Below are 14,005 nucleotides of genomic sequence, written 5' to 3' on the forward strand. Positions count from 1 at the left end.
CTAGTTGAACAAACAACCAAGCAAACATATTTTTAGCAGAGAAACATTTGTAAGCTGTATTCTGTAGAATTTCTCTATAGTTTGTTTGTTCACTTGTAAAGCAGCTGTGAGCTATTCAAGCTTCACAGGGTTCTCTTGAAATATATATATATATATATATATATATATATATATATATGGTGGATACATTCAAATCCACCAGAAAGTTTTAAAGACCTCATTTTTTATTACTTTATGTTTGATTAACTTAACTCTGAATTCCGCACTTTGCAAATCAAACAGTTAGATATAAATTGAGTGAGAACCATTTTTCATAAATCTCAAAAAGAAGCCAGATTTACATTCAACCCCCCCCCCCCCCCTTCTGTAATTCTTGTTGTATTGTTAGGGAATAACAGTAGGTGTTACACCTTCAACCTTCCCTTGGAAGAACATATTTACATTTCTAGAATTTCATTAGTCACGTTGACCTTGAACTGCCTTTCCATATTGTGAAATGATGATATATTCCCCACTAGAGTGTTTCCTATATTTGTTCGGTTCTTACTAGTAAGCCTATTTTAGTCATGAGCTTTGGCCCGGTTCTATGAGTTTTACCAAGAATCAGCCCCCGCAATTCCTTCTTGAAGCGACCTGACTTCAATCATATCATTGATCTCTTCAATAATACCAGTGTATTATTCATTCGGCATATCGACACATAAGGATCATTAAAAGCATAACTTAGCCCTTTCCACTTTTTATCACTGTTTTCATCATAGAGTAAAACCCCCACAATGATCTCATTAAGTATTTACAGTTAGGTTGTCCCATTGAACCACGATCTTGGTATATTTAGTCAACAAGGATGGGTTTCCTTTGTTACAACTTTTCATATGGGCTTTTGGCCTATTCTTCTTGATGATTTGTCAACAAACTCTCTTGTTAACCCTTAGTCTAGTGGATCTGCATTGTTATCCTTTGACATGTTTTAGTCAATAATGATAACTTCGGTTGAGAGTAGTTGTTTAATGGAATTATGTTGACAACGAATATATCCCAACGTTCCATATCAATTCAAAGAGTACTAGAGACTCGTCATCATCAATATTTCAATACATAATTGATCTTACTGACTTTCAGCATCCCAAAAATTAGCAATTTCAATTCACCATATCACCAAATTTGAGCATCCTCAAATTGGCAATTCACCTTAATTTAGTTACTCAATTTGAGCGTCCTCAAATTAGCAACTTAATTATACATTTTAAAACCATTGATTATGACAAAAATATCAGTAGTTAAATACATATAAATCCCGCATTTTAGATTCATGCACAAGATATTATCACACGTAATCAGTGTCCGTATATCCATCTGAATCCTTTAGTTGGTTCTTGGAACCATTTTTACATTTAGATGTAATCGAGACCTTGTCAAGATACCACCACATTTAATCATTCCAAGAATGTTTCATACTGAATAATGTAAAGAAAATATTTTTTTTTCAAGAAACCCCCACTTTTTAAGTATTTTTCATAAATATTTCAATATTTTTCAAAACTAATCGAAAATTCGCTTAGTTCCTTTTAGGTTATCTTATTCCATAGATAATATGTTGACAAAATAGCATCTCCATGCATATTTTCAGGCAACGACGAACTTAACAAAATTGCATTACACATTTTCTTTTTCCAAATTTCTAGTTTTACGCTCAACAATCGCATATGATTGAGGCGAAAACAGACTTTCCCTCGAGTGAATCCCACATAGCTTGAGTGAATCCCACATAGCTTTGGACTCATTATTTAATTTTAACACAAGAAATCGAAGTGGCTACAACCATGGACTGTATTAACAAGCTGAACATCAAACACATCTAATGTCATCTTAGGTGTATCAGTAGTCAGAATCTCACAAGGTCCAAGGTCCAAGGTGTTAAGGTAAAATAATGTAATAACCAGAATTTTTGGGGATTTATAAGAAGATGAATGAATAGTAATCCTGACTATCAAGGAAAAACTTTTAAGCCCACACTATATTAGGATATGTAAATTACGTTTCCGAGTTGATATTGTGGTTATACGTACCAAATGAGTGTATGTAAAAGTCGTTACTTCTCGAAGAAAACCAATAATTTAAAATGACTTTAATTTACGAACTAACGAGGAATATGAGAATAACATTACGATCAAAGATTTAAAATCCTACAAATAAAACCCAAGTACAAGATTACAGAATATAAGGATTTATAAGAAGGGATTACCCCGCGAATCACTTACGAGGATCTACCATAATTACGAGAAAGCGACCAAATAAATACGTAAGTAAATGAATAAACGAAATGAACCCATGCAACTTCTTATTCAAGTCAGGCAAATTGTTGGGAATATGTTGTGTATTTGATGATTACATTAACAAAACACCTTAGTAGATTTAACTTAGTGAAAAATGTAGCACCCGACGGATGATCAATTATAGTCTCGACGGATGATTCAATATAGTCCCGACGGATGACTAATTGATATCCATCGGGTGAGTAGCTTATGTAACAATAAGTCATGTAGCACATTTGTGCAAAGATCTTTGTATAGATTCTGTAGTAGCATATAAGTCATGTTGACTTTAATTAGATATGTAGAATAGGTTGATTAAGTGTAAATATAAGATGTCTTGTAATTCTGCATAAATAAAATGAAGTCTAGTGTCAAATAGCTAACCGACGGATGATCAACAAAGCTACCCGACGGATGATCAACAAAGCTACCCGACGGATGATCAACAAGGAAACCCGATGGATGACAAGCATGTACCCGACGGATGATCAATTCAAACATCTTTTGACAGTGACAATACAGTCAAATGTGTCGGGTGTTTATAAAAGGAATGTGGCAGCCTGTTTAACAGGAAATGAAGAACAAAGGAGCATTACCATTTCCATGCAAGATTAAGAAGATTTTCAAAGAAGTTGGAATAGAGTAGTGAAGCAGCATGGAGTTTGACTTGATAGTTTTGTTTTATTATCCTGTCCTATTACCATGTAAACTTGGTGATATATAAACCAAGTGTAGCTAGTAGAACAAATAACTAAGCAAACACTTTTAGAAGAGAAATAGAAAAAGCTGTAACTGTTAAGAATTTCTCTGTAGTTTGTTTGTTCACTTGTAAAGCAGCTGTGAGACAATTTGTTCTTCACAGAGTTCTTAAATCGATATATATCTCTAGTGGATAATTTTAAATCCACCATAAAGTTTTAAAAACTTGTGTTTTTATTACTTTGTGTTTTTGATTTATTTAACTTGTGATTCCGCACCTTGCAAATCAAAACACTTATATATATAGTTTGAGTTAGAACTTTTTATAGTTCAAGAAAAGTTTACTAGAATTACATTCAACCCCCCCTTCTGTAATTCTTGCTGCATTGTTAGGGAATAACAATTGGTATCAGAGTGAGCTCTTGAAGCACAAAGGGTTTAAAGATCACAACAAACAGCAAGATGAACAAAAAGGATGTTGGAGTCAAGATTCCTTTTATGGACAAAGATAATTACCATCACTGGAAGGTAAAGATGCATCTTCATTTACTTTTTAAAGATGAGGCCTATGTGGATTGCATAGAGAGAGGTCCTCATGTACCAATGAGAGCTGCAATTGGAAATGAGCCATCAGTTCCCAAGCCAAGGCATGAATGGTCAGATCCTGATATTGAACAAGTCAGGAAAGACAAGAAGGCCATGAATATTTTATTTAATGGAGTTGATGGTGACATGTTTGACAACATCATCAATTGTAAGATAGACAAGGAGGTTTGGGACACCATTCAAATAATTTGTTATGGCACTGAACAAGTTAGAGAAAACAAGATGCAGTTACTAATTCAGCAATATGAGCATTTCCACTGTGAAGAAGGTGAAACTCTCACTGATATCTTTAGTAGATTTCAAAAGATTCTAAATGCTCTGAAGCTGTATGGAAGAGTCTACCAAACCAAAGATTCTAACCTCAAATTACTGAGATCCCTTCCAAAAGAATGGAAACAGATGACAGTCTCCTTGAGAAATTCACAAGAAAACAAGAAATTTACACTAGAGAGACTGTATAGCATTCTAAAGACTTATGAGCTTGAAATAGAGCAAGATGAAAGAATGGAGAAAGGGAGAAAGAAAGGAGGGTCCATTGCACTGGTTGCTGAGTTAGAGAAAGAGAAGGAGATGAAGATAGAAGCTGTTGAGTCTACTTCAAAGGTCTGTGAAAACAAGGGCAAGGGGCTGGTAGCAGAAAATGAAGATTCTTTGGGCCAAGATGATATGGATGATATTAATGAACATCTTGCAATTCTTTCTAGAAGATTTTCCAAGATCAAGTTCAAGAAGAACTTTGGAGCAGCTAAGCCAAATAGAAACATGATGGATAAATCAAAATTCAAGTGTTTCAAATATGGCTTGGTAGGGCACTTTTCCAGTGAGTGTAGAAAGTCAGATTCCAGCAAGAAGAAGTTTGAGCCTGTGGATTATAAACAGAAGTATTTTGAGTTTCTCAAACAAAAGAAAAGAGCTTTTATTACACAAGAAAATGATTGGGCAGCAGATGATCTGGATGAGGATGAAGATGTCAGCTATGTCAATCTAGCCCTAATGGCCAAGTATGATGAAACAGAGACAAGTTATTCAAGTAACCATGTAATCACCACTATCCTTGCACACATATCTAAAGCTGAGTGTAATGATGCAATAAATGACATGTCTACAGAATTATATCATTTGCGTGTTACACTTAAGTTCTCACTAAGGAAAATGCTAAAATCAAAGAAAACAATTTGTTTTTAAGTGAGAGGAATAATGTGCTAGAGTCTCAGTTTATTGAATTTGAAAAATTGAGAATAGAATGTAAGATTGCTAAGGAGAAATTAACTGAGTCCTTGAAGAAAGAAGAAATTTTGAAGAAGCAGCTTGATCGTGAACAGGAGGTGATTAAGGCATGGAAATCATCTAGAGATGTCCATGCTCAAATCACCAAAGTTCAAGGTATTGAGTCCTTCTGTGATGCATCCTGGAAAAAGAGTAAAGAGAAGCCGGAATCCAATTTGGTTGAAGGATTGCTAACAGATGTAGACTCAACGGATGATGAGAGTCATCCGTCGGATAATCAAAAAGGTTATCCGTCGAGTGACATAAATCCTCATCTGTCGGATGTGAGCAAACCTCTGAGTAAAGCCAAACTTGCCAAGTTAAATGAAAAATATGGATCAATTTCCAAAAACTTTATTTCAGGAGAATCAAGTCAAGTGAAGAAGGAGAAGAAAGTGAATGTTGATCATCTGTCCATCAAGCAATTGAATGACAGACTAGAAAAGATTGGGGTTAAAACATATGCTAAAAGGAAAAACAATAGAAATGGGAAAGTAGGGATTAACAAACATAACAACTACACACCTAATAAGTATGTTCCAAGAAAAATCTGTGTTAAGTGTGGAAGTGTTAATCAACTGTCTGTTAATTGCAAAATTGCCAGGCCTACTTCCATGACTGTACCACCTTCTTTTCCCAATATGAGTGCTATGCCTTCTATGCCTATGAATGCTATGTCTGCACAGAATATGAATGCACAATTTGCTAATATGCCATTTGCACCTAACCCTTATTATGCTGCAATTTGTATGCCTCAAACGCCACTTAGCATGCCCTACTGGAATAACATGTTTGCAAATAGAATACCATTTCTTGTTATTCAAAATATGCATGATAATTCTGTTTTAATTAATGGTTTCAAAGGTCCAACTCAGATGACTAAGGATGAATCTGATATCCCCAAGTCAAATGAGATCAAACCTAAGAAACAAAAGAAGAAAGCTAATAAAGATGGACCCAAGGAAACTTGGGTACCAAAATCAACTTGATTTGATTTTAATGTGTGCAGGGAAACAGAAAGAATCTATGGTACTTGGATACTGGTTGTTCAAGATACATGACTGGAGATTCTACCCTGCTCACAGAGTTCAAGGAAAGAGCTGGCCCAAGTATTACTTTTGGAGATGACAACAAGGGTTATACTGTGGGATATGGCTTGATCTCAAAAGATAATATCATCATTGAGGAGGTTTCCTTAGTGGATGGTCTTAAGCACAATTTGTTGAGTATCATCCAGCTTTGTGATAAAGGCAATTCAGTAACCTTCAATTCAGAAGCCTGTGTTGTGACAAACAAGAGGAGAAACAAAGTGGTTCTCACTGGAGTGAGAAAACTAAATGTGTACCTAGCTGACTTTAACTCATCAAATGCAGAATCTGCTACTTGTCTTCTCAGTAAAGCAAGTTAAGATGAAAGTTGGCTATGACATAAGAAGCTATCCCATCTAAACTTCAAGACCATGAATGAGCTTGTAAAGAAAGAACTAGTTAGAGGTATTCCTCAAGTGGAGTTTTCTAAGGATGGACTGTGTGATGCTTGCCAAAAGGGAAAGCAAATCAAAGCATCATTCAGAAAGAAGATTGATTCAACAATTAAAGAACCTTTGCAACTGCTACACATGGATTTGTTTGGACCAGTCACTGTGTTGTCCGTCTCAAGGAAAAGATATTGCCTAGTAATTGTAGATGATTTCTCAAAGTTCTCTTGTACATATTTCCTAAAGTCTAAAGATGAGGCTAGTGAAATCATCATCAATCACATAAGGCAAGTCAATAATCATCCTGATTTCAAAGTTAGAAGAATCAGGAGTGACAATAGAACTGAGTTTAAGAATTTTGTCATGAGAGCATTTTGTGAAGAGAATGGGATTATGCATGAGTTTTCAGCAGCAAGAATTCCACAACAAAATGGAGTAGTAGAAAGAAAGAACATATCACTTATTGAAGCTGCAAGGATAATGCTTGAAGAATCAAAGTTGCCAACATACTTCTGGGCTGAAGTTGTACTACATGTTACACTCAGAATATTTCTTTGGTTAATCAAGCAAAATGCATGACTCCCTACCAACTGTTCAAGAACAAGAAGCCAACTCTAAATTTTCTTCATGTCTTTGGCTGCAAATGTTATATCTTGAGAGATCAAATTGGGAAGTTTGATGCTAAAGCAGATGAAGGAATTTTTGTTGGATATGTTGCTGGTAAAGCATACAGAGTCTACAATCTTAGAACCAACTTTGTTATGGACACTACGCCATAAGTGGGCTATTGTAATGCCTAAATGGTGTTACAATAGGCCCTAAAAGCGTTACAAAGGTCTATTATAACACCAGGGGGCGTTATATATATGAGCATTACAATAGACACCCTAATTTAACACTGCACTGATCGATTGTAACAGAGAGGAAAATGTTATAATAGGCGCCTACTGTAACACTAACATACCCAAATGTAACGCAAAATGAGTGATACAATAGCTTGATCAAGATTGTATAAGTGGGACCACCTGTGGGTCCCATATAACTTATTGTAACAGTTTGGTCTATCAATTGTAATGTCAATATTTTTAATTAAGTAATAGTAGCATTTATAATCTAACACTAAATTAAAACATATATTACACTATAATAGGCATATGTAACATTTAACTTTAAAATTTGAAATACATGTTCTGTTTAAAATCTATAATACATATCCAAAATGTTACAAACACCACAAAAAATTACAACTATACGATTGATCAATTAGCCATACTCCAAGCATATCCAAAATATTACAAACACCACAAAAAATTACAACAATACGATTGATCAATTAGCCATACTCCAAGCATATCCAAACTACGACGAAGGTTATTAATACTTTACAGTTATGTTGATCCCCTTCTTCCCATAATAAATTCTTGGCTTTTGCTTCTCCCAATAATCACTTTTCCCTGCTTCACCCCCTTTTCTTGGCTCTAATGATCATATTTTTGTGATATCCTAGGATCAAAAAATAAACGGATAGTGAAAACATAGGAAATGGATGAAAACAAAGCAATAAACTTTAGTTCCATAAAACCAGAAAGCATGGCAAGTAAAATATTCAAAACTCAATACTTTTCATATCATAATTTCAGCGGTATCAACAGAGCTATCATCTGATCTTGCAGAATTATCTTCCGATGCTGCTTCTGAAAATCTTGAACCTAAAGCAATCACAGAAAAAACCAACCCTTGATTTGGGGAAGAAAGTTGAGTAGCCCAAGAATAAGAGCCTTATTGTCAAAACTTACAAAATTAGTTACAGACTTAATAATACCATGAAAATATGGAGTTTTAAACAGAAATAAAGAAAAATATGACTCCTTCAATATATTGCAGTACACTATAAGTAGACCAAGACTCTAAGTTGATACTATATGAAGTAATGAAAGAGAAGAAGAGGCAAAAGGAAGTCTAAAGTTATGGTGAAACTGTGGGTTTAAGTTAACACTTGTAAGAGTGGCAGTGTGACTGTTTGTTCACGAGACTGATATGAGCAGTGTAATTATGTTTTTAAACTTTTGACCATAAATTTCTCTTTTATTTACAGTTTTTTCACCACCCCTTTAGAGTTTATGTAATTAATTAATATTAACTAAATCAAATTTATAAATTAGAAAACAAAACTCCAACTAAATAGTGAATACCTGGACGCAGAGACTCTTTTTTTGGTGCAAGATGCAACTCAGTAGAGACTTTCTAAAGAAATACTATAATTTGTACAAACAAAAGGAATTATCAGTGAGTTAATGAGAGACATGCATGAGTATGAGTAGAGTTGCAGGTTTTATGAATGGATATGATTATGGCAACAAAGTGGAGTCATTAGTCAATTATATCAAGGGTTGTATGGATAAAAGAATTCAAGACCTTGTACTAGGACATGCAAGCCATACTTTTATGTTTTAATTTCTTTGGTGATTTGTTGAGGTTAATGGATAATGTGCATATTCAAGAGGCATAAATAGTTTGCTTTTAGGCTTCAGATACCAAATGGACGTGAACGATTGCATGTTATTGATGTTTTATAAACTAAAGTTACTAGTGGTGTTTACTGCTAAAGTGTTGTACTTACTCAAACAGTATACTTAAAAGCGATTTGTTACAGGTTAGATTTGCACAACTGCAGCATCATAATACCAGGACCTATCTAACAAATGTTCACGATGAAATAAATAGATTTTCTCATCAGTCTCTTGATTTAGTCATTACTGGTCCTGGGAGCTTCATTTATGTATTCCTCCATTGTTGCAAGGAAGGAAGAAGGTGGCTGTTGAAAACAGTCCAATTATTAGCTCTGAAGATTAGATTTCTCAGGTGTTGTAAACCACACGGGCACAGACTTGTCTTTCTTTTGCCCAGATCAGAGGGAGGGCACCTGCATTGCAGAGAAATATTCAAAGCTTAGGTAAGTTATAAAGGGTGTTATAATAGCGAGAAGCATTATATAGAAATCCGCGCAGGACCATTATATAAACATATTTTCTGTCTCAGATTGAGTGTTTCTATTGGACTTTTTTGTAAACTGATTTTGACAGGAAATTGATATAGAAGGTTGGCTGAGGCAACCATGTTTACTAACACTACAATCATCAATACAACAATTATCTTCACTCTTATTATGAATCATGCCAACACTAAAAAGAGTTCTGGCTACATTACCTTGTTTACTACATGTGCACGGAACTAAATTTGAAACACGAAAACAACTTCTAGAACAATGAACAACAAAATAGTTTCTATGCCACTTAAGTATTTTACATAATTATATTTTTCCACAGTATGATTCTGATATAATGCATTTATCTAGTTTAAGAACTGAAATACACCATCCTGAACAAAAGAATATGGAGGTACCACAATTAGACCATATAACCATTGAAGAAATTCAGTGCAAAGGGAATAATCCTTGTGTTTCTGCAGTGTCCTGGTGTGGTACAGAGTTCCTGATATCATTTCATTTCACCATATAAAATCCGCAAGTGCCTGACAAATATAAAATCCAGTACGTTTCATTTCACCATACACATTTATAAATAAAATTAATTAATCACATAAAACATCAATACAGAGAGATCAAGTACTTCAAATGGTGTATACCTAATTAGGCAGCTGAATCCGGTAATCGAGACACCTAATCGTCAAAATACCTAATTCGTACCCTAATTAATCAAACATCCAACTCAAATATCTTAATTAGTAAAACACAAATTAATTACTAATCGAAGCAGAGAGAAGAAGATGCTACGAAGTTTAAAACCCTAAATATTATCTCCAAATCAAACAAAAAACTAAAATTGAGAAATCTAACCAGAAAGAAGAAGAGTTTGTAATCGATGTTGTAGTCAATACAAGAGAGAGAGAGGGAGAACCTTCATGGAACACATGAAGCGGGAGAGGAGGCTGAGAGTCTGACATTGTGAAAGATTTGTCGAAGAAGTTTTCACTTGGGGGGCAATACTGCCCAAATATTTCACCGAGTAAATCGTGAATATTTTTATTTTATTTTTATTTTCAGTTTTTCTTTTTAATTATTTAATTGTTATTGATTAAATAGGAAAATAAAAAAAAGTCTTTGAGTTTATGTATACGAAATTCTAGATTTAAATTATATTATATGTTACATTGACCATTCACTAGTAAATTAGAATATAATTAAATAATACTAATTTATAATAATATTTCTATTTTAATATTTTTAAAAATTAAAAAATTATCTAATGTAACCCCAGTTGTTGGTATTACATGTTGTGCAACACCGGAAATTTTCCGCAACACTAGCTTTATAGTTATTGTAACACTGCAAGAGAGGTGTTACAATAGGTCAAAAATCTTTTACCTAATGTAACGCTCCTTGTAACACTTGCATTACAGTAGCCCACTTATGGCGTAATGTGGAATCAATACATGTTGTGTTTGATGATAAAAAGATTGAAGGACTGCAAGATGGAGATTACCATGAGAGCCTCAAATTTGACAATGTGGAGATTGTTAGTGATGACAGTGATGAAAGAGATATGTCCTAAGTCCAATCATGTATGAGGATTTAGGAATAACTTTTATGTAATCTGTTTTGATTTCATTGATATTAATAAAAGACTTGTTTTATTTTTATTGCGGGCTCCATCTATTTAAATGTTTAAATAAGATATACCACAGTTTAGAGTAAAGCTTTTTCTGGATTGTAATGAGATCATAATAATGAGACCTAAAAGATGATAACTCTAAACTTAAATAGTTCCTGGTCGTAGGATTACTAACTGGTAATTAATAATCCGCAAAGATCGGTACATACTATGTTTGCTTCATTATGAAGGATGTCTGTTCTCATAGACATTTGTATGGTGACACTATAGCTAGTATGTAGGTGCTTATTATAGAATAAGTTCACTGAACATGACTCACACAGCTGAACAACTGATGGAGTTCACTCACGTGTCAGCAGTTGTTCACATAGTGATAGTTGTACAAGTATCCTTAGACTTGAGGTCATCATAGTCATCTTGTGTACACTGAATTATGCTTTAATTTAGTTCTTAGTCTGAAGGGACAATTATAAGGGCTCTACTAGGTATAGGAATTTGTACACGAAGATAGTGTATGATCAATAAAGGATCTACCCCTTCCAGTGAAGGAAGAGAATGTTCAATGCTGATCCACTTATGCTAGTTCAGGAATCTTTGGACAGAGTGAATGAAATTAGAAAGGAGTTTCTAAGTTACATTAAATAGAACTAAGCATAGTGAATGGGAAAACAAGTGATTAAATAAGATAGGCTTGACACAAGTTTCATGCCTTGTATTTAATCGTGACATTGCAGGGTAGAAGGAATTGATTATACGGTAACTACTCACTGAATATGTTCTTGGTATTCTAAGCAGTGAATTCGTATTATCCGGATAGTCGCGATATGCTGAGAAGTATCCCTCACGATGTAGAATAAATATGATTAATTAATTAATCATATTTAATGAATTAGAGAATTTAAATAAATAATGATAAAATAGTTTTATTATTATTTATTTCTACTACCGGCTTAATATTGAACCTACAGGGTCACACCATAAAAGAGAATGATTTAATGGTGGAGGAATTAATTAATAATGACTGATAATTATTTATATATGAAATAAATAATTAATTGGAAAATTTAATAATTGATTAAATGAGATTTAATTGATTATAAATTAATTAAGAAAAGGTTCTTAATATTATTAATTAAGAATTTAATTTTTGGAAATTAAATCAAGTGAGAGAATTATTTCAAAAGTGTTTAGAAAAAGGATTAATAATTAAAAGGTGTTTTAATTATTAGTGAGAATAATAAAGGGTTAATAATAATAATATTTTATGGGAAAATTTTTAGCTGAAAATTTTGCCTATAAATATACTATTATAGACCCTATTTTTGCCTCAACCAAAAAGATTTACAAAACCATAATTCTCTCTATCTCCTCCTCCTTCATTACATCGTTTTTTTGATGGATACCGGTGGAGTGCTTCACACTTGAGGAGCAGCTGCTAAGGATCTCCGTTCATCGTTCTTTGATCGCTATTAAAGACCTCCATCTTTCCATTAACGTAAAGCTTCTTAAGGTAAACACACTGAACTACAAATTAAATATTATTTTTCTCATGGATCCTGCGGAGGGTTTCGTTTTTTTTAAAGATTAAATTTACGTTTTCGTTGCGTTTATGTGCTAAAAACCCTTCAATGGCATCAGAGCTACTTGCGAAAAGTTTTTAATTCGTTTATGTGTTTAACTATTTTCGATATATGAGCATGTACGTGATTCGCCATGATTTGATGTTGATATAATATGCTTATATATGTATGGTTTTGAATATATGATATTCATGTGAGTTGTATAATCATAAGATGATTATGTAATATGTATATATACTGATATATACATGATTTATGTTTGTTCTAATTATGAGAATCATATTAGATACGGATTCTGAATTGGCTGCTGCAGATTTGCTGAAATCTGGGTCTGGTGTCCGATTTTCGCAAACGAATACCCTATTCCCTAGGTAAACGAGCGTCTGAATAAAACTGATAGCTAAAGCTATCAACGACTCGTCTGTAAGGCGTTTGACGTCGTTTACTGCCCGTAAACAGTGATTCTTATTTTTCTGATTTGATTCTGATTTTTCTGATTTTTGTCATATTTTCTTTTTATGATTAGATCATGGATAATATGATATGTTAAGATCGGATTATGTGTTTTAACATGCTTTTATGTGTTGTATGAGCATGGTGGATGGTTATGCCCTTTCGACCTTAGTGTAATGGTTTTGGTTTTGGTTTTAAATACGACCTGCATGTCGTCAATCTTTGTAATCATAAATCTCGAATGTAACTCTAGTTATTCTTTTAAGTTCATTAGATTAGTTTACTTTCAATCATGTAATGTAATTGAAGACTCAAGAAGACTATCCAATGGAGGTGATACAAAGAAGAAGACGAGGCATACAAGAAGTCTAAACAAAGAAGAAGACTTATGTAATAAGTAGTTGTATTTATTTCCATCACCATATTAGATTGACCTTGATCTTTATCATGAGCTTGATAAAGATCACATAGGATGGGGCCATAACCAAACACATTTACTTTATTGCACTTTACATTTACTTGTTTATTTAATTTTATATATGAGATATATGCCTATGTTTACCATGCGATGATAGATTTAGGTGAACTTAAATCAATATAAGGCAAGCTCTAGAAAATCTAGAATAGAAATCGTTTCTTGCCTTAACAATAAATATTATGAATACGATCATGAGATTCTTGTGTTTATGAAACACGTAATTGAATATGAATTTTTAATATTGAGAGAAAGGATGATTCTGTCAATAACATATTTCTATTTGTAAGAAAGAGTTATTAAGTGACGCCTCTTGACAATGCTCCACTCGATCTGGGAATCATCTGATTATCGATTATTGATTTGAAATATTTAATTTAAAAGGAAGAATCTCTTTATAATATGATTATGATTGTAACGTAATATAATCCCTCTAAAATTAAATAATATCAAGTAGTAATTGGCCAATGACACAACGGGCTTGTGTCGGTCATAGCCTTCCA

The 14,005-nt window shown here is 33.5% G+C and overlaps 1 long non-coding RNA gene across 1 annotated transcript; it reads right to left on the bottom strand.

The window, feature by feature from the left end:
- Nucleotides 1–9,767: 9,767 nt before the first annotated feature.
- LOC141684108 (uncharacterized) lies at nt 9,768–10,334 on the bottom strand. The gene is made up of 3 exons (XR_012560542.1): nt 10,220–10,334; nt 10,009–10,070; nt 9,768–9,894 (listed from the first exon to the last, which is right to left on the bottom strand). It is a non-coding gene; the product is annotated as an uncharacterized LOC141684108 (long non-coding RNA).
- Nucleotides 10,335–14,005: the final 3,671 nt, after the last annotated feature.

Source organism: Apium graveolens, chromosome 9 (assembly GCF_009905375.1).
Source record: "Apium graveolens cultivar Ventura chromosome 9, ASM990537v1, whole genome shotgun sequence".
Classification (NCBI taxonomy): domain Eukaryota; kingdom Viridiplantae; phylum Streptophyta; class Magnoliopsida; order Apiales; family Apiaceae; genus Apium; species Apium graveolens.